The following is a 22159-nucleotide window of genomic DNA, read 5'->3' as shown; positions in this document are numbered from 1 at the left end:
ACTGCCAAAACCCAGGTGCCATCCAGACTAAGTCTCAATCTCACCTTCGGACCATGTGCCGGGCCTCAAGAACTCACCGAGAGTTATGGGTCAGTCCCCCAGCCGTTGTTTCAAACTGGACAGCGAGCTGACTGGCCAGTTCAACAAGCCCGATACAGCTACCACCACTGCCTTTCTATAGAAGGTAAACCAGTAGAAAAAAGCTAAAAGAATTAGAACCGAAAAAGAGAAAGAAAAACAAGTAAAAAGAAATGGAAGGAGAAAACTGAGTGGATGTGTCCACTCTGCCAGAACCTTGCAGAAATGCCGGCCGCTACGTGTTCCCATTGTGTTGACTTCCCAACCACCATGAGTCCACATGGGCCTACTCACTGAAGCCTTCGCCGCCATCGAGGTCTTCATTAAGAGGTAAGTAAAATAAGATAAGAAACAAAAAAGAGAAATGAGATCAAAGAAAAAGAGAAAAGGAATGAAAAGAAAAGCGGACAGAGTGTACGTGCTCAGAAGCCCTATTCCACCGCCATCTTTCTGGAAACCTGTTTTTGATGTTACCAAAGTAATAGTTATCAAGTTAATAGCTCGCTAAGTTATGATAATCTAATATCAATAATTATCTTCTGTAGTTTGCAATAAAGAATGGAAAATTTGGATTTACTTTGTCATGTTGCTGAGAAATAGCTACTTCATTTTGTTTTGTCTATTTAATAAAGTTTGAATTTTGCAACCGCTACTGTTAAAAGATGAATAGTGAAACAGCAATAACGTTCTCTTAGCAATTTTTGAGAAGATTTGTAGCTCAGGTTTTCTGTTTTGACTCATGATTGTACCTTTTGTTTAGTTTATTTTTTATTTCAATAAGTCATTTTGTTCAAATCTCTGAGCATCTATTCCTGTCACTTTTAATGAAACACAAATTTCTGAGCAAATTTAAGAAGAACAAAACCAATAAACTCAGAAACAGACATTGTGATGGAGGGGTCTGTGGTTTCAAAGCTTGTGGTTTTTTTGGGTTAAATCCTTCATGAAAGGCAAACTAAAACTAGAACAAAAAATTGAACTTGAAGTTGTTTGAAATGTCCCAGTGGTGCAGTGCAAACAAGCTACAGGAATATAAAGACTGGATTTCAGAGTGGAGATAAAGGAAAATGAAGCTACTGTTGCTTTTTCAAGGAACTGATTGACCTTCATTTGTTGTATAGAGCACAGAGTTCTCACTGAGGCATTGTGGAGAGTACTGGTGGATTCGAGCTAAGGATGCCATGAGCAGAACTGAGGAGTTTTTGTAGATGGGCTGCATTTTTGGTGAAAACTGTGATACGGAACTTAGGTTGATTGGGAGCTACTGTTGGATGAGAACCAGTGGCTAAATTGTGAAATCGACCTGAAGAAGATCAGCCTTTTCAAGGACTTGGGGTGATTCATATGTAGAATGAACTTCCTGAGGAAGTGGTGGATGTGAGTACAATTACAATGTTTAGAAGACATTGTAGAAGTATATGGATAGGAAAGGTTTAGAGGGACATGGGCCAGGAGCAGGCAGGTGGAACTAGTTTAGTTTGGAATTATGTTTGGCATGGACAAGTTGGACCGAAGGGTCTGTTTCCGTGCTGTATTATGGCTTAAATCAGTGCCATATTTGTCCATAAATCCATGTAAACTGGATTATACTGCTTACTTAATGTGTAGTTTATAGTTTGTGCTGAATTAGCCATTTCATTCCTGTTTAATTTATATTGATATTGGTTTATAAGAATTGTAAAGGGTGTTTTTTTTTTCCAATTTGTGTTGTTTGTTAAATTGGCTTCTTTTAGTTTGTTGGTTTCCACATGGAACACATACATACCTGCATTCCAAGCTCATTGGGCAAAAAACAGGAAGGCAAGGCCTTCTTTAATTAAATATCCCTGAACTGAAATGCCTCATAACAAAATATATTTTAAAAATCAGATCACAGGTGCAACAGCTTACTGTTAAACAAGTCAACAACAGGAAACAAGATGCACTCAATTCATAGGTGAGACTTTCACAATTCATTCTTGCATACAATTAGCCTTAAATTACAAAGTCCTCCTCATACCTGCAAGCTCATTAAATGTTTATTCTTCACTTTCATGGAACTTGTTAAACGTCCAAAGGAATATTGACATTTTAGCTAGAGGGGAATTCTTGGCTAAGAATTCCACATGCATTATGAAAGAATTCAATCTACTTCAGACAGTTAGGAAGGGAAAGCATTATTGACTTTAACAGGCTTTGACAGAATCCAACAACGTCTTGAGTTATTTTAAATAATTGATAAACTGCAACAAAACAAAAACCTTTTTTGGGGGTTTGTAATAAATGTTGATATACCAAAACAAGTTGTATCAACTATTTTTATGTTTGAAAACCTGACAATTTAAAAACAATCTAATTTGTGCAACCACTACAGGGTTTTAAAGAAGTTCATTGAGGTCAAGAATATGTTTTAAATATCTTTGATGCATTGCATGGCATTCACTGCTCTCTATGTTTCTATCATGTTTAATACATTTGTTCATAGTCCTTCCCTTCTGCATTTTGATAGAATGTAAGGTACAATTCTTGTAGAAACTAAAACAGTTTATTAAACAAATTGTACTGCAAGCAAATCGTTCACATTTCGTACGGGAGACACCACATGGTGGTCTCCAGGCAATTTCCCCTTGACACACATCTATTCATCATTTAGCATGATATCAACACATACTCTCAGGTCAGGCTCAAGGCCAAAGCTTCAGGCTTGTCTCTATAACACTCATTTAATACTCCGTCTGCCACAGTACTATAAAATGCTTTCTTGTCAAACAATTTACTGTGTTTGGATATGTGGAGCAAGTCATTTGGGACAAAGATATTTTGGAATAAGTTCCTTTTGCTTAATAATCAACAAGAGATTACAAGAAAGCCTCTGACACTGCTATGATACAGTAATAACAACTTACATTAATACAGTGCCTTTAATGTAAGCAAACATCCCTAAGTACTTCACAGGGGTATTCAAAGAAAATAGGAAAGGAGGTCAAACACAACCAAAAGCTTTCTTAAAGAGGTATGGTTTAGGAAGTGTCTTAGGAAAGAAAGTGACAGGAAAGTAGAGAGACAAGATTTTCAGCGTCAGGTGCCTAGACATCTGCAGGTAGATTAGATTCCCTACAGTGTGGAAACAGGCCTTTTTTGGCCCCACCAACCCTCCGAAGAGTAACCCACCCAGACCCATTCCCCCTAACTAATGCAGCTAACTCTATGGGCAATTTAGCATGGCCAATTCACCTAACCTGCACATCTTTGGACTGTGGGAGGGAACCGGAGCACCCGGAGGAAACCCACGCAGACACGGGGAGAATGTGCAAACTCCACACAGACAGTCGCCCGAGGCTGGAATTGAACCCAGGTCCCTGGTGCTGTGAGGCAGCAGTGCTAACCACTGAGCCACCATGCCGCCCTGTGGCTGGAAATAGTGGAACAATTATATTTATAATTATGATGTCAGATTATAAAAATGCACAAATTAGCCCATGACTGTCAGCTCATGACTTTAGGGGAAAACATTATACAAACACCATCAAGCAGTCAGTCCAACAGTGACTCAACATAACTCTGTAAGTGCATCTGACCAACCTGCCCTCTCAACTGCTCCCCCAGGTGTCCTTTGAAAGCATCCTTTAAATTCTTTTCAGTGGTGGAGTTGGGGGTTAGATTTTTCCTTTAAAAGGTTCACCTTCACAAATAAGGTTTAGCACCATGTTGAGCCCAAGTGTATCCATTGAATGAAAGCCTGCCTTTACATTATCTACTTTTCATGTGCTTTCAGAGTATTCACAATGCCTTCTGTCTTTGAGCAATCAATCTTTTGCATTATATTCCAGTTGTACAGGGCAGTGGATTTGATGGGGTTAATCAGAGTTAGAGTTTGAGCTGATTCACTACCCACTCTGATATATAACCAAGCCATCGGGTGAAACCTTGTGTAATGTGAGACGCAGTTGTGGGTGGGTGTATTTAAAGACAATCATGTCTTCTATTATTCCTCATATTACTATCAGCATCATGCATATGTTATTTCAATGAATTTCCCCAGCTCCCCACCCCTCCCAAATGATGTGGCAAGTCTTTGGGGAAATATGTCGAGGTCTAAAAAATTAGATTCCCGATTTTGAAAAAAAAAGGTCTGATCTTCCTCACAATATGTCAATGGCAAGGCAAGAATCTTGCTAGTGAGCAGAGAGAGACCTATTTGCATACATTAGCAGCTCATTGTTATGCAATTTAATCTTCTCCCATGACGCAGAGAGGAACTAGACGGTGACAGTAGCCATCATTAAAAGCAGAGTGAGGTTCCAGCTTGCTGTTGCTGCTGTGTACTACCATTTGGTTATCGGTCCCTAACGTCTTCGGGCACGGCTCTGATACACCCTCCGCAGAGGTTAGTAGCAGATATGCACAGCCCCAATTCCAATACAGTTTTGCACTTCAGTAGTGCACTTTGGAGTGTGCCAACACCTTTCAGTATCATGTTGCTGCCAGGCCACTATACCCAGAGCAATATGCAGCTATGATAGGGGGCATCTCTATGCTCTACATTTGCTCTCTTTGCGACAATTAGGGTGCTCACACTATCTCTGTCTTGCCTTGACTTTTATGTACAGCATTCCTTCGGCCAAAGGTTAAACGCTCACTGTACTTTGGCCTTGCCATTTTACCACAAAAATAGGCAGCTTGCCATGTTTATCAGCAAGGGGTTAGTTCAGGCAGTGAGCATGCTGCTGTATGGCACCATGCTGTGTCAATCTCACTATGGCCTACTAAAATCACTACATGCATTTCAAATAGATGACTACATCTCAAAGTCGAAGAGGAGTAGTCCTCGGTCAAATCAAAAGGGTCTTTCATCAGTCAGAGGGTCGACCACAGTCAGTCACGGGCAACATCTGATCTCAGTTCAGGGATTTGGAAATGGTCAGTTTGCCCTGGGTGGGGAGGGCCAGGGATCTGTATCAATGGAGTCTGGGCCGTAATCAGCCTTGCAGGTCCATTGCACTCAGTCAAAGAGAATCACAGCAAGTTATACAGGAGCTCACAAAGATTATTAAGAGTCTGGTTACTCCCCAATCAGGGCTGTCTCTCCAAGTTGGCCAAAGGGTAGAAGGTATCACAGTTCACTGAAGATCAAACAGCATTATCAGAGGTCGGTGCTGCTGTGGGCATGTTGGGAAAGTTAAATGTGGGGATTGGATTCAACATGCTGGGATACAAAGCAGACAATAACTATGAAGGAAATATGGGAAACAACAGTATACTGAGTTACTGAGTAGAGGAAACATCGACAGTCACTAACTCCCTGACTTTGACAGACAGTGGGGATAGTATATCATGACAGGTTGACATGATACAGATCCCAGTCACATTGACCATGTCATTGGTGATTACAAAATGATCATAGTCATCTCTGTGAAGCAATAAACCATAGGAGAACTTAACAATATCACCTGTGCACCACAATTAACAAAGATAATCCAAGGCCTCATAGGCCTCACAGGGCACAGAGCTGATTTTCTCTCACCTTGAAGCTACATTTGACAATGTACTGTCTTTCTTGGATGTTGTGGTTTTGGGGAAAAGTATGTGTCTCTGCCAAATTCACAATCTCCTAATCAACATGGTTTATGGCGCATACATCAGAAAAAGGTTCACTATGTTAAAGGTCCAGATGCAAGAATTCTTTGGCTCTCATTATCAGAGTCCTCCAAGTCACACTATAGTGAGGCCCAACTGTGTGTGCAATGTGAATGCCAGCTGCTTTCTAAGGACTGAATGCAATGAAGGCACAGAGAAATGGAGAAAGAACAGATGTGCCAAGAAGTCTAGGACAAATTGGCAACCTCCAGCTGGATGGTTTTCCGTATGAAGACATTGCCGCTAAAGGTCCTCTCAGGAGGTGGTGGTGGTGGGGGTGAGGGGGGATATTGGAGCTAGAGGTATAGCAGGTCCAAAGATGACTGTTTTTGATGCATTCCCTCCAGATGTGTGAGGTCTAGAACCATTGAGATTTAAGGGTGTCCCAGGGCACTAACAATGAGGTCATCTGCTGCAGCAGAACCTGTAATCTGAAAGGGGTTAGATGCTTCTCCTATACTGGTGGCCCTCAAGATGACAACTGCACTAAAACTTTACTCACTCTGCACACACAGTTGGGCCTCACTATAGTGTGACTTGGAAGACTCTGATAATGAGAGCCAAAGAATTCTTACATCTGGACCTTTAACATAGTGAACCTTTTTCTGATGTATGCGCCATAAGCCATGTTGAATAGGAGATTGTGAATTTGGCGGAGACACATACTTTTCCCCAAAACCACAACATCCAAGAAAGACAGTACATTGTCAAATGCAGCTTCAAGGTGAGAGAAAACCAGCTCTGTGCCCTGTGAGGCCTATGAGGCCTCGGATTATCTTTGTTAATTGTGGTGCACAGGTGATATTGCCAAGGATCGAGTGGGGACCTGTGTAAGATCTTTCAATCCTTAACCAGAAATGTATCAAGGCTGTTGCTAATACAATTTGGGTGAGATCACATTGCATCATTTCATTATTCAGGAGAAGGTTAGCACTGCAGCCCGTGCAGTAATATTGCTGACTTCCCTGTGGGACAGGGCACTACAGACTGTACATATGATGTGTTGAGAGCAGCACATCAGACTTCATCAGCAGAAAAGAGCTCATTCCATCAATTTTCAAATCATCTGCGATCAAGTAACCCATCTTCAAAGTCTATACCAGGTATCCTGGGAGCTGCATGATGCCCATATCCTTGATAACTCTATATTACTATTTCATTGACAAGGCCAGATGCCTTGGTTACTGGGAGACAATGGCTACCTTCTGCAATCACGGCTGGATACATTGAGTCAGACCACCTCCCGCCTCACTAGCTTCACTATCTCCCCACTCCCAACTATAGCTCATGTCCAGCCCTTACTCTCCTCCCCACATCCTTGACCAGACCTAACCCCTATCGATCTTCCTTCACACTTAGCCGCTCCACCCTTCTCACTTACCTATCATAATGACCCGCTACATGCATCCACCCTATTGTTATACCATCTTTTCTTTCCTCCAGCCCCAACCTCCTTTCTCTGTTTATTAATGAGCTCCATTCCTCCCTTTCCAATCCTGATGAAGCATCTTGACCCCAAATGCCGATTCTTCCACATCCTGATGCTGCCTGGCTTGCTGTGTTCTTCTAGCCTTCTGTTTGTCTACTCTCGATACAATGTAGCATTCATGGAGCAGAGGATAGGCCTCAGGAGGATGAGGTTCCAATACTTGGATCCACCTCGGGGCACCTTGCAGAACAGTGCAGAAGAGTAAGAAACATTATCCATGTATTCTGCATTCAGCACAACTGGAGCAGGCAGAGAGGAGTTGCAATGGACGCTGAAGAGTTGGGAGAGCAGAAGTAGCCTTCTGAGGAGGAAGATGAGGATTTTGAGTCAGAGCAACACCACTTTCAGCATAATAGAGCACTGCAGCATTGGGTACAATAAGCCCTATCTTGTCCAAAAATATAAGGTCATTATCCACCGCAAGTGAATGGAAAGCCGTAGTACAGCGTAGGAAGAAGGTGGAAGCATTCTACCTAACATACCCAGGCCTTACTATCAATATCATAAACATTTTCTGAATAGGCTGCGGCTGTTTCCCCAGAGTGCCAGAGGCTAAGAGGAGACCCTATAGAGTATTATAAAATAATGAGGGGCTTGAATAGGGTAAGTAGACAAGATCTTTTCCCTGTGGTGGAAAGTCCAGAACTAAAGGGCAGAGGTTTAGGGTGAGAGGGGAAAGATATAAAAGGTACCTAAGGGGCAACTTTTTCACACAGAGAGAGTGGTGTGTACATGGAATGAGCTGCCAAAGGAAGTGGTGGAGGCTCGTCCAATTGCAACATTTAAAAGACATCTGGACGGCTTTATGAATAGGAAGGGTTTAGAGGGATATGGGCAAGGTGCTGGCAAATGGGACTAGATTAGGTTGGGATATCTGGTCAGCATGGACAAGTTGGACCGAAGGGTCTGTTTCCATGCTGTACATCTCTATGACTCTCTGACTTTCTAACCTCATCTTTTGCTGCTCTTCATGGTTATTACCACAATTCCCTGAAATCATCCAACCAGCTGTCAGGAATGTCGCTACTTTTTTTAAAAAACTGTTATCACATGTTTATGTTTGGGGTTGTTCATAATGGCTATTCTGTCTGAAGGATGTTCAATTCTTGTCAGACCAGCAGCTGGAGTTTTGTGGGTTACTTGGGGATAGCCTTAAAGGTAGAATGTGGCAAAATGGTATGGGTGGGCCTGAGGATGATGACGTATATTTTGCTAGCTGTCGGAAGGCTGGGCTTCCTACCCAGAGGTAGTTATATGATGAATCACAAATCACTTCCCATGTTTGTCAGCATTTTGCTGACTTCAAGAATATTGGTCACCCACTGGAGAAATTGTAGAGTAGGTTGTGGCAGCTTTGAATCAGTCTGCAGGGTTAGAGGAGGGGCTGATGGGAAGTCTGTGATCTTCATCTGTAATGGCCATCCTTGTAGCAGCATGGGTTGCCCACTCACATCATTTACTGAGTCTTCCATGGTCTCAATTTCCTCTGACTGTCCCTTGTTTCATGGCAACCAACTACTGAGGCATCATCTCTCATTGTTGATGCTGCCGAGGCTGCTGAGCTACTGCTCTCCTGATAAGGCTGGTCGGTCTTACAAATTGGCTGCCCTGGCAATATGACTCTTCTGGTCTTTTTGTCAGCTAATGAAAGGGTTGCCTTGTTGCTTTGGCTCTGACAGTGGGACTTGTGACATCTCAACATGTTTCTGCCCAAAGTGCTTCTCTAACGTCTGAGCATCAATTAACTTCCTCATTTCAGCAGCAAGTTAATTAGGCAAGGTGAACTGGGAGATCTAAGCATCCTTGAGAAACAGTCATTGTTTTATCAGTTCCTCTCAGTGGTCAGTTGTTTCTGAAGTCCTGATGGGGAATTGCTAACAATTATTCATGTTGAGAGTTCTCCTTATCAACAATAAATAGCTTCTTTGTACACTACACTTTTTATTTTACTTTGGGAATCATTCCTTAATGTTACATACAGCAAATATAATAAGGACAGGGGAGAAAAAGAAAGATTAGAATCCCTACTGTGTGGAAACAAGCCATTTGACCCAACAAGTCCACACTGACCCTCTGAAGAGTAACCCACCCAGACCCATGCTCCTACCATATATTTACCGCTGACCAATGGAGTTAACACTATGAGCAATTTAACATGGCCAATTCACCTGATATACACATCTTTGGACTTTGGGAGGAAACCAGAGCAGAAACCCGTACAGACACAGAGAGAATATGCAAACTCCACACAAACAGTGGTCTGAGGCAGGAATCAAACGAGGTTCCTGGTGCTGTGAGGCAGTAGTGCTAACCACTGAGCCACCATACCACCCTAGAGATAGAGTAAGAGAACATAGCAGGAAACACAGTAGGAGAAAGTGATGACTACAGATGCACGAGAGTCAGAGTCAAAAAGTGTGGCAGCATCCGAGGAGCAGGAGAGCTGATGTTTCAGACATAAGCCATTCATCAGGAAAGACAATACTGGAGCAGACATGGTTTGAACAGTTAAGTATGATAAAGCTTGCAAATGAGACAATTGAGAAGTTATCCTCTATGGTGTAGAAACCAACCTTTTATACTTAAGAGTGATCACTTCTGGTGAGCTGACATTACTGAGACTAATATAGAGTCATAGTCATAGAGGTGTACAGCATGGAAACCCTTCGGCCCAACCCATCCATGCCAACCAGATATCCCAACCCAATCTAAGTCAAGACAAAAGATACCTAACTGTGAACTCTATCAATTTTCCAACTTTCAACCCATTAGACAATTAATCAAAACTATTTCATCTTTTCTGAAGTTCTAACATTAATATGGCTGACAGAAATGAAAGATAGTAGCAAAATGGCCATCCTTTGCAGGATGCAACAAAATGCCTAACCTCATAGACCATCCGGTTCTGGAAAACATCACTTGACTTCCCTGAAGTAAATGTTCTATTATGATAATAAGACCACTCAAATATCTGAACTAGCTTTACTATCATAACATGTACCTGATTTCAGCGAAATGCAATTCTAATTAAAATTGATAGAAATGTTTCAACACTATAATTCAGGTTATTTGCTTTTTGTAGTATTCCCTTCTTACATTTTTTTCTAGTTTTATTTTGCTCAGCTAATTTTCAATGTTGTTTTGTCCTGTCAGCAAATGGATCATTTATCGCTATGTTTTATTCTGTATCTGGGGGACAGTGGCCTAGAGAGTGTGCAAATTAATCTGTACTGATAATTTAGGGAATGTGACATCACAGCCTTCCATTATTAAACAGTGGTATTGCAAAATTGATCATGAAACTGTTGGATTTTCATTTATTGTTGTTTAACAAATAAATCTGTATATTCACCTTGGTTCTGTGCAACACCTTCCTGTGCACATCATCTCTGTGTAACACTCATGTGCCAGACTCCTATGCATCTCCATCCTGGATAACACTCCCTTCTACCTGTGTACTTCACTCCTGTGAAACTCCCCTTCTCAGAATGATCACTGAAGAAAGGTCACTGAAACCGAAAAGTTAACTCTGCTTTCTCTTCACAGATGCTAAGAGAAATTGAGGACTGTGTTCGCTCCGTGACTTTCTAGTTAGGTCCTTGTCCACCACCAACCCACCTTCCACCTCCCAGCACCTACGCCTGCCACCAGAAGAGGTGTAAAACCTGCACTCACACCTCCCCCTCACCTCCATCCAAGACGTCAAAGATTTTCCTGCACATCCAAACTCCTCATCTATTGAGTCCGTTGCTCTCGATGTGTTCTCTTTTACATTGAGAAGACAGGACACCAACTTGTGAAATGTTTCAAACAATTTCACTGCCCTATGGCCAACCACTTCAACTCCCCTTCCCACTCCGCTAAGGACATTCCAGTCCTGGGCCTCCTCTACCACCAAACCCTAGCCACCTGACGCCTGGAGGAAGAACGTCTCATCTTCTGTCTTGGGACCTTCCAACTACATGGAATTGATGTCGATTTCACCAGTTTTCCCATTTCTCCTCCTCCCACCTTATCCTAGATCTAATCCTTCAACTCGGCACAGCCCTCTTGAACTATCCTACCTGTCCATCTTCCTTCCCACCTATCCACCCCATCATGATTAGATTACTTACAGTGTAGAAGCAGGCCCTTCAAGTCCAACAAGTCCACACCGACTCTCCGAAGAGCAACTCACTCAGACCCATTCCCCTACATTTACCCCTTCACCTAACACTACGGGCAATTTAGCATGGCCAATTCACCTAACCTGCACATTTTTAGATGGTGGGAGGAAACCCACGCAGACGCGGGGAGAATATGCAAACTCCACACAGACAGTTGCCTGAGGCGGGAATTGAACCCGGGTCCTGGTGCTGTGAGGCAGCAGTGCTAACCACTGTGCCACTGTGCCAACCATAAATCTACATAAATTATCTACCTATCACATTCTTAGCTACCTTCCCCCGAGCCCCACCCCTTCCCATTTATCTCTCAGCCCCAAATTCCTGATGACAAGATTATGCTTGAAACGTTGGCTCTCCTGCCCCTCAGATGTTGTCTGACCGGCTGTGCTTTTCCAGCGCCACATGTTTGACTGTCTGCAGATGCTACCAGACTTGCTGAGTTTTTCCAGCAATTTCTGTCCTTGTTTCTGATTTCCAGCATCTGCAGTTGTCTTGGTTTTTTGTCAGGATGATCACTGCCTGGACAGTGGTTGACTCCCTTGTAGAATCTAGTGCTCAGAGCGCCTTTCATCCTGTTACTTAGAAGGGTCCATAATTCTCTAAAATCCGTATGCTGACAAAATATCCTTGCTAAGCAATTGTCAGAATGAACTGGCTATATACCTGTTGATGCTGAGCATTTATTAAGAGTGCACAATTGGACATTGAAGATTCCCATGAACTGCAGCTTGTACTCACCTCCTGCCTGGGTATTAAATCAATCCCTTTGTGCTTTGCTTTGAACTTTGGCATATCTCAGACTTGATGGAGTTGGAGAGAAACTTGGATGAGCCAGAAACTCTAATGAAACCTGTCTATGAATCTGACTTGTTTAGAACATCGGTTCCAGACATCAGAGCAAAGGACACAGTTAAGGATGATCCAAGCTAACAGCTAAGCCTTCCTCAAATCCAAGGCACCTCTAAACCTTGTTATAGAAAGAATCCAATCTTTGCCAGAAAAGAAAACTCATTCTCAGTCTTTAAGAATCATTCTCCTGCTTCATCATCAATTTTGAAGAAATTCTGCAAATTAATATCTACACTTGTGTGTGTGTGTGTGTATGTGAGAGAGAGAGACAGAGACAGAGAGAGAGAGAGAGAGAGAGAACGAGAAAGAGAAAGAGAAAGATTCAGGGTTGCCAAGACCAACTTGAGATTGAATATAAATGAATAATACTATTGATTTAAAACTAAGAGAGTGTTCACTCTGAGTCATTTTTAAACTGATGTCACAAAAAAAGTAGAGTTAAAATATCCTAACACCTATTTAGAATTAACCCATTGTGTTTAGGGATTTAAGATTAAGATTATAAACAGGTTCAGATGACACCTCTTCTGGTCTGTAACAACAGGACGATCATGAGAATTAGGTACATGAGATGTAAATTACAGCCATACTGGATCTTCGATAATAGGGATCAAAAATTCAAATAAATAGGATAAAGGATTATTAATGGAAAAGATACAGGTGCACTGCAGGACCCAGTAGTAGAGTAGTGTTTCTACAATAACACTTATTCGTTGTCCAATGGAAATGCTGAAATTATGTTTCATGCCCAATTGGTCATGTTTCATGAGATAAAACAAAAGGGACTTATAGAACCAAAGTAATGGATTTATAGTAAATAAAAACCGAAAGAACTTTGGATGCTGTAAATCAGAAACAAAAAGAAGTAGCTGGAAAAGCTCAGCAGGTCTAAAGTTTACCTTTGGCTATCAGTGGAGGTCACCCTGAAATTCCCTGGAGTTTATCTTGGTTTCTGTTGTAACTCTAACAAAAGATCAGGTGAAATCCAATAAAATTTCATGGCCTTGATCTCAAAAGTAATGGGAAACCATGGCTTGTCTCACAAGCATGAAAGAGCCATTACTGAAAAGTATAACAGATGAAAGTTATTTATGACTCACAAGAGTAAAAGGTCAGCTGGAACACAGTTCTATGCATGAGCTATTGGGAACTATTTTATTGTAGAATTGCCTAAAATAAACACAAACCCCAATCTCAATGATCACATTTTTTCTTAAATTGCACCTATTCTTGTCTCTTGGGAACGCAAATATGTTGTGTGCCACTAACAAATGAACATGTTAAAATGTTCATAAGAAATTGCTTTGTCTGTTGTTTTTAGAAATGTCAGTCTATTTTGTTGTGCTCAGTTAAAGGCCTTTGAATGTGAAGTTTCTAACGCCTAATCCTATAATTTTCCAAGAGTATCAATAGCTCTCAAGCAAATGGATTTTTTTTTAGTGTATGTATCTAGATGGTGGGAGATTATAAATTATTCACCTTAAGAGGAATCACAGTAAGTTTAAATCCTGTTTTGAGTTGGCCACAATCCATATGTTTGAGCAAGAATTAACGCATAGTGATCAGGAGATGAAACTTCGGAGAAAATCTTTACATTCCCCATGATGACTATACAAAGGTAATGGAAGGTATTCAGGGTTTAGGAGAATTTGAATATCATGCCTGGAAGGTGTGTTTGCAGTATATTTATGAGCCTGCATTCCTCAGATTGGCAGTTATTTACAGTTATTATTAGATTGTGTACAGTTTTTTAAGGGTTTGCAAAGCCCAGCATAAAAGAGGTAAGAGCTGCCCAGATCCAGCACAAGAGTGCGTTTCCAACACTGCTTCTATGTCAAGAATACTTCTGCTCATCTCTAAGCAAACCCAGGCTGTGATCTCTCTCTCTTCTGAACTCTTTAATTTCTCCACTGATCCGCAGACCTCTTCACCATTGAGACCCATGTTAGTAGTAACTGGTTTTCCAACATAGGCTTTCCAACGACATCACCAATCAACTTCCTGATCTCCGAGTGTTGAGTGGGAGCGATATTAAAAAAAAATATTTTGCTCGTGAATTCAGCAGGATCTTTGCCTTCCTCGCATTTCTAAATTAACAGCTGCTGACGTGCACCCTGCAATCTCTTCACCTCGATGCAAGGGTCAAAGTCCTTTGAAGAGCGTTTGTACAGACCTAAGGTAGGCAGCAGTTTGATATGGATTGTGATACTTTACCATGTGTGGAACTGCCTCATCTGATCAACTCACACATGGAAAGAAACCACTTGAGAAAAGTATTCTGACCCAAGAGAGGGTACTGCAAAGCTGAGAAGATTTAATTGGAATTCACTGCATGTTGATTGTTTAATTAAATACATGAAATAGTAGATTCTTGAACAGCAAAATTATAGCTCATCATGACAATTAAAACAAAGACTCCTAGATCAAACTAACAGTTGGTATTAATTGAACTACGTTCTATTTTTGACGGCTACTCACTAAAAGATCCTTTCGTTTCTTTCATGAGAAATTCTCATGAGCTCACCTGTCAGATTAAATAGTGAGTTATTAGGCAGAAATTGATTTAAGTCTGTTTACATCCAAAAAATGGAATATTTTGTCAAATAAATGTTTTCAATTGACTTTTTAAAAAATACAATAAATGTGAACAATTAATGTCAGTTTGAGTGACCGTGAAATGATTATAGTCTGCTAATATTAAACAAATTGCGATTTTTGTGGTTAAGGAGCTGTAAGTAATTTGCAGGGAGGCCCAAGAACTATTGAATGTCAAATTGAACAGAAATGCAACACAAACACATTACAACTGAGACCTTAAGTATGAAGTAGGTTCATTTTTGCAGACAAGACATAGGGCTCTTTGTTACTGAGGTAATGAAACGTAATGTCGAACTCTTTGTTCCGGGTTTCAACGTGTACAATAACAATGTATTTCAAACCTGAGCAGAGATTGCCCCACACAATACAGACTTGCTCAGGTGCAGCAGGTAAAAGATTACTGCACATACCAATGAATTGAAACAGCATGGCAAAGAGAAATCGGCTGAAAATTGGTTCATACAAATGCAGATTACGAGGAGGTTTTTAAAATGCATGTTTGTTTATAGGTAAGCTCAGTATTTATTGCCCAACTTGGAGTCTTTGAAAAGCTGGTAGTGACCATTCTTATTGATGCTACAACCTCTTCGACGTTCTCTCTTCCCCTTTTTGGACCACTAAAAACTCTGCCTCTCTGACAAAGCTTTTGCTCAGCATGTTTCCTCAGTGTTAAAGATTGTTTAATGACAACCCTGTGAAGTCCTCCTTATGTTTTACTATTTCAACATGCTATATAAATGCTAGTTATTATTGCTGATGCAAACCTACCAGATTTACCATTTATTGTCCAATCTCATATCTGGAAATGAAAGAAATTGGATTTATTTAGTGTATGTTATAACTAAGAATATTTTAACACTGTGCACAGCTAGTAAAGTAATTTAAAAAGCTAACCATTGTCGTAATGTGAGAATTGCAGCATCTAATTTGTGCATCACCAAGTTGCATGAAGGGCTTTTGCCCGAAACATCGATTTTACTGCTCCTCGGATGGTGCCTGAACTGCTGTGCTCTTCCAGCACCGCTAATCCAGAATCTGGTTTCCAGCATCTGCAGTCATTGTTTTTTACCCTGCATACATTACAACAAGATGGATGACCAGATAATCTGTTCTTGTATTGATGAGGAGATGCCGGTGTTGGACTGGGGTGTACAAAGTTAAAAATCACACAACACCAGGTTATAGTCCAACAGGCTTATTTGGACGTACTGGCTTTTAGAGTGCTACTCCTTCATCAGGTAACTAGTGGGGCAGGATCATGAGACACAGAATTTATAGCAAAAGATCACAGTGTAATGCAATTAAAACGATATATTGAGCAAACCTAGATTACTGTTAAGTCTTTCATCTTTGAGAATGGATTGTAGGTTTTGGTCCATTAATATGTAAATCCAAGAACTACTTTTAAATCACATTCTCGAGATAACTTAAGGTTTTATAAAAAAAAGTGACATCTCAGCTCAGACAATGTATTAAAGGTATGAGGTTAGAGTCTGTCTGTATCTCAATCTTGAGTCAGACTGGTTTGATTTCAAAAGTAGGAATTTATAAAATGTTATATGGATTGACTGCCTGCATTGACTGCCTGCAGGTTGTGTGCTTTCTGAGCAAAAGTAGAAAGTATCTACAAATACAATTCTGCAAACACAAATTCACCCCAGAAACTTGTGTGCATTTGCGTGTGTATACGTACCTGTGAGGGAGAGATAGAGAGTGTGAGTGTGTGCACGTGAGTGTGAGTGCACATGAGAGAGTGTGTGTTTGCATGTATGTGTGCTTGGTAGACTGTGTGTGAGCCTGATGGAGTAGAAGCCCTGAGTGGGTGTGTGCGTGGGGTTAAGGACATTCGGTCTTGGATCTTCGGGTGACCATCCTTCAAGGCTGACTTCAAAATGTGCAAAAATGCAGAGTTTCCAAGCAGAGGCTGATAGCTAAGTTCGTTACCCATGGGGATGGCCTCAACTGGGACCTTGGGTTCACGTCACACTACAGGTGACCCCATTGCACCTTACATTCTCTCTCATACACTCACACACAATTACATACTCACAAAACTCATGCAGACTCTCTCTCAGACACACATATACACCCCTCACACCCACAGCCATGCACACACCCTCTCACAAGCTTATACTCCATCATACTCATGCACATACTCTACCAAGCACACACAGACAAACACACACTTTCTCACACGCACTCACGTTAACATGCACACACTTACATGCACACATTCACACTGTCTCTCTCTCTCACACACACACACACACATTATAAGTCGATGGGGTGAATTTGCATTTACAGAATTGTATTTGCAGATACATTCTACTTTTGCTCAAAAAGCACACAATCTGCAGGCAGTCAATCCATATAACATTTTATAAATCCCTACTTTGGAAATTGAACCAGCCTGACTCAAGAATGAGATACATCCAGACCCTAACCTCATACCTTTAATACATTGTCTGAGCTGAGATGTCACCTTTTCTTATAAAACCTTAAGTTATCTCAAGAAAGTGACTTAAGAAGTTCTGGAATTTATATATTAATGAACTGAAACCTGCAATCCATTCTAAAAGATCAAAGACTTAACAGCAATCTGGGTTTGTTCAATATGTCATTTTAGTTGCATGACACTGTGAACTTTTGCTATGAATTCTGTGTTTCATGATCCTAACCCACTAGTCAGCTTGTGAAGGAGCAACACTCTGAAAGCTAATACTTCCAAATAAACCTGTTGGACTATAACCTGGTGTTGTGTGATTTTTAACTTTGTTCTTGTGTTGTTGACCAACACACCAAGAGAGTTAACTTGCTATTCTCCATTTGATGCCACAGGAAGTCATCCCACCCCAATATATCTTCGCTATTGTACAGCTCAGTGAGACTTGATGTTAATTCCATTCTTACCTCTCTAATGATAGCCAGGGTATCCTCTCTGAACACTGGTCTTCACATTTCTGCAACATCATTTCTGGTGTCCCTTAAGGGTCTACGTTGAACCCTCACATTCCACATCTACACGCTGCCCCTCATCTGCAACATTAGATTTTATGTGTTGGTTGATGCCACTCAGCTTTAACTTACCCACAACATCTCTTGACTTTTTCACTGTCACTAAATTATCAGACTGAATATCCAACATTCAGTACTGGCTGAGTAGAAATTTCTTAAAATTAAATATTGGCAAGACTGAAGCCATTGTCTTCAATTTCTATTCCAAACTCAGCTTCCTAGCTACCAATTCCATTCCTCGCCCTGACAGCAGTCTACATGTACAGCAGTTTTTTTTAATATATGAGCTGATATCTTATTCAGTGTTGGCATAAGCTTCTGCACACATATCCCCTCTGATGCTAAGATATTTCCATTTCCATAGCATCACCTGACTTTACTTTGTCTCAAGTTAAAAATCACACAACACCAGGTTATAGTCCAACAGGTTTAGTTGGAAGCAAACTAACTTTCGGAGCGACGGTCCTTCACCTGATGAAGGAGTGTCGCTCCGAAAACTAGTGCGATTCCAATTAAATCTGTTGGACTATAACCTGTTGTTGTGTGATTTTTTAACTTTGTACACCCCAGTCCAACACTGGCATCTCTAAATCATTACTTTGTCTCAGTTGATTTGCTGCTAAAATCCACTGTCACGTCTCTTCTATCTCTACATTTGGCTGTTCTGACCCACGCTTGCTGACCCATCAATACTTTAAGCTCAGAAAACTTGTGATCATTCAAAAGTCTGCTGGTGATGTCCATAGTCTCACCAATTCCTGTTCACCTATCATCGCTGAGTTCAATGACATACACTACTCAAAACAGTTATCCTTGTTTTCAAATCCCTCTGTGGTCTCAACTCTCCCTATTTCTATAATGAGCTTCAGTTCCGCAGCCCTCTGAGATATGTGCATACATCTAATTCTGGTCTCTTTCGAGCATTCACAAGTTAATTGTTTAAATGCTGGTGATCATTCCTTCAGCTTCCCAGACCCATAAAACCTAACTCTCCCTCAACATCTGTGATTCTGTACCTTACTTTCTCTCTTTCTTCATTTCAGGTTAATCTTAAAACTTAACTCTTTGACAATGCTTTTGGCTATTTGCTCTAATATGTGACTTTGTGGCTAATATTGATTTATAATGTTACTGTGAAGCTCCTTGGGACTTAAAATAAAAGCCTGTTTAAACCAATAATTAGTTGTTTTGGGTATTGCTGTAGCTCAAGTAATTCACTCATTCAGAATTCACAGCTTCTGCTTTGCTCCATATTTAATGTGGTTGACCCAGTTAAGTTCCTGATCAACGGTAGTTCTTCTGGGAGAGGGTCAGGGTTTAAGGTGACACCATGAATGTCAATCAGAGTTAGATAGACCAACAGCCACACTTTACCAGCTACTATCCAAGACAAAAGACCCTAAACCCACAACATGCAGGACAAATGTGATGTACAAAATATCATGAAGCAACTGCAAGAAACATGCCGTAGGACAAACATAAAGTTAAAAATCACACAACACCAGGTTATAGTCCAACAGGTTTAATTGGAAGCACACTAGCTTTCGGAGCGACGCTCCTTCATCAGGTGATTGTGGAGGGCTCAATCCTAACACAGAATTTATGGCAAAAATTTACAGTGTGATGTAACTGAAATTATACATTGAAAAATTGATTGTCTGTTAAGCCTTTCATCTGTTAGAATACAGTGATAGTTTCACTTCTTTCATGTGTAAATCACAAAACCTTTTTTAAAAAAGTTGCATTCTCAGGTTAGCTGTTAACAATGGTGATAGCTAGACAATATGTTGAAGGTGTTGGCCCCTGTGTTCTCTGTCTATGCCATGATGTTTAGATTGATTCTAATCTAAAAAGTGAGATAACGGAGTTCTACATGAATGCATGCAGTTTTTGAGCAAAGTACAATGTAGCCCTGCAAGTACAAATTCACCCCACAAAATATATGTGTGCATGTGGGTCTTTGTCTGTCTGTGTGTGTCTGTCTGTCTGGGTTGGGGGTTGTGAGTGTGAGAAAGTGTGTGTGTGTAGTGAGAACAGAGTGTCTTAAGTCTGTGAGTGGGTGCATGTGTGAGTGTGGGAGTGTGTGTGTCAGTAAGGGTGTGTGTGGGTGTCTGTGTGGGTGTCTGTGTATATGTGTGTCTGTGTATATATGTGTATAGGAGTGCCTGTGTGTGTGTGTGTGTGTGTGTGTGTGTGTGTGTGTGTGTGTGTGTGTGTAGGAGTATCTGTGTGTGTGTATAGTGCAATGGTGGTCACCTGTAATGTGACATGAACCCATGGTCCCGGTTGGGGCCCTCCCTACGGGTACTGAACTTAGCTATCAGCCTCCGCTTGGCCACTTTTCGCTGCTGCCTGTCCCGAAGTTCACCTTGAAGGATGGTCACCCGAAGGTCCGAGATCGAATGTACTGGACCACTGAAGTGTTCCCCAACTGGGAGGGAACCCTCCTGTCTGTTGATTGTTGTGCGGTGCCCATTCATCCGTTGTCGTAGCCTTTGCTCGGTTTCCCCAATGTACCATGCCTCAGGGCATCCTTGTCTGCAAAGTATAAGATAGACAACGTTGGCTGAGTCACATGAGTACCTGCCATGTACAAGGTGGGAGGTGTCCCCACCCATAATGGCGGTATCTATGTCCACACTCTGACACGTCTTACAGCGCCTACCGTGACAGGGTTGTATGGAGTTGTCCTGAGAGGCGAGCAGTTTGGTACGAACAACGATCTGTTTGAGGTTTGGCGGTTGTTTAAAGGCAAGTAGTGGAGGTATGGGGAAGGTCTTGGCGAGGTGCTCATTCTCATTGATAATGTGTTGCAGGTCACAAAGAACATGGCGTAGTTTTTCAGCTCCTGGAAAGTACTGAACAACGAAGGGCACCCTGTCGGTTGCAGCACGTGTCTGTCTCCTGAGGACTTCATTACGGTTCCTTGCTGTGGCACGTCGGAACTGGCGCTCGATGGGTTGGGCATCGTACCCCTGTTCTTGTGAGGGCATCCCTGATCACTTCCAGATGTCCGTCATGTTCCTTCTCATCTGAGCAAATCCGGTGTATGCGTAGGGCTTGTCCATAGGGGATGGCTGTTTTAATATGTTTTGGGTGGAAGCTGGAGAAGTGTAGCATTGTGAGGTTGTCTGTGGGTTTGCGGTAGAATGTGGTGCTGAGGTGTCCATCCTTGATAGAGATGCATGTGTCCAAGAATGAGACAGATAGTTGAGAGTAGTCCATGGTGAGTTTGATGGTGGGATGAAACTTGTTGATGACACTGTGTAGTTTTATCAGTGACTCCTCGCCATGGATGCAAATCATAGGACAAACGGGCAGGAAACCTGCCACCTGAATACAAGAGCATCAGCTTGCAACAAAATGACACGACCAGTCTTCCCTCATATCAATGCACACTGACAATGAAGGACACCAATTCAACTGGGACGGCATTACGATACTGGGACAGCGTTACAATACTGGGACAGCGTTGCGATAGTGGGACATGCAAAACAAAGGTAAGCTTGGGGATTCCTGGAGGCCTGGTACTTATCCACTGCTGGATGACTGTGTAATGACACAGGGTAAATGGGACTTGAAACCAGTTCTACTGGCCCAGTACCACTGCATCACACAACCCTCAATTCTTTCCATGTTTCATAAAATAAAACTTTAACAGCTGGAGGACTGTTTCAAAATCAAATGGTCAACTCACACAATTGTAGACTTTGAGAAAGAAATCTTCATCTCTGACTGAGAATCATACCCAGGTCATGTTGATGCAACTGTAAAACCCTAAGGCAGGAGAATACCAATAAAGCAAACAGCAAATCTTGCCAAAAGGCAGTGATGCAGTAGTCTTATTACAGAATTTTGAATGTACATACTTACCTCACATTGGAAATATTTTTAATCATCCTGCTCCGACAACCGACAACCTACAACACACGTTTGAAGCAGGTGGGACTTGAGTCTGGACACTCGGGTCCAGAGGTCAGGACACTACCACTGTGTTATTGCCACTATGCCACTACCATTCTGTCCCAATACTGTCTTTCTATGCTAGCCTAAGGTCTTTCTAATTAGCAGTTGTAGAGCATACAACACTAGCAAGTCTAAACAAAAAGACAGAGCGATAGACATGATCTATATGTCTTCAGTAAGGAGTTTGACAAGGTTCCCAATGGGAGACTGGTTAGCATGGTTACATTTCATGGAATACAGGGAGAACTAGCCATTTGGATACAGAACTGGCTCAAAGGTAGAAGACAGAGGGTGATGGTGGAGGGTTGTTTTTCAGACTGGAGCCGTGTGACCAGTGAAGTGCCACAAGGATCATGCTGGGTCCACTCCTTTTCGTTATTTA

This window comes from Chiloscyllium punctatum, chromosome 9 (assembly GCF_047496795.1).
Source record: "Chiloscyllium punctatum isolate Juve2018m chromosome 9, sChiPun1.3, whole genome shotgun sequence".
NCBI classification, from domain to species: domain Eukaryota; kingdom Metazoa; phylum Chordata; class Chondrichthyes; order Orectolobiformes; family Hemiscylliidae; genus Chiloscyllium; species Chiloscyllium punctatum.
Note: the sequence above shows the minus strand (reverse complement) of the source record.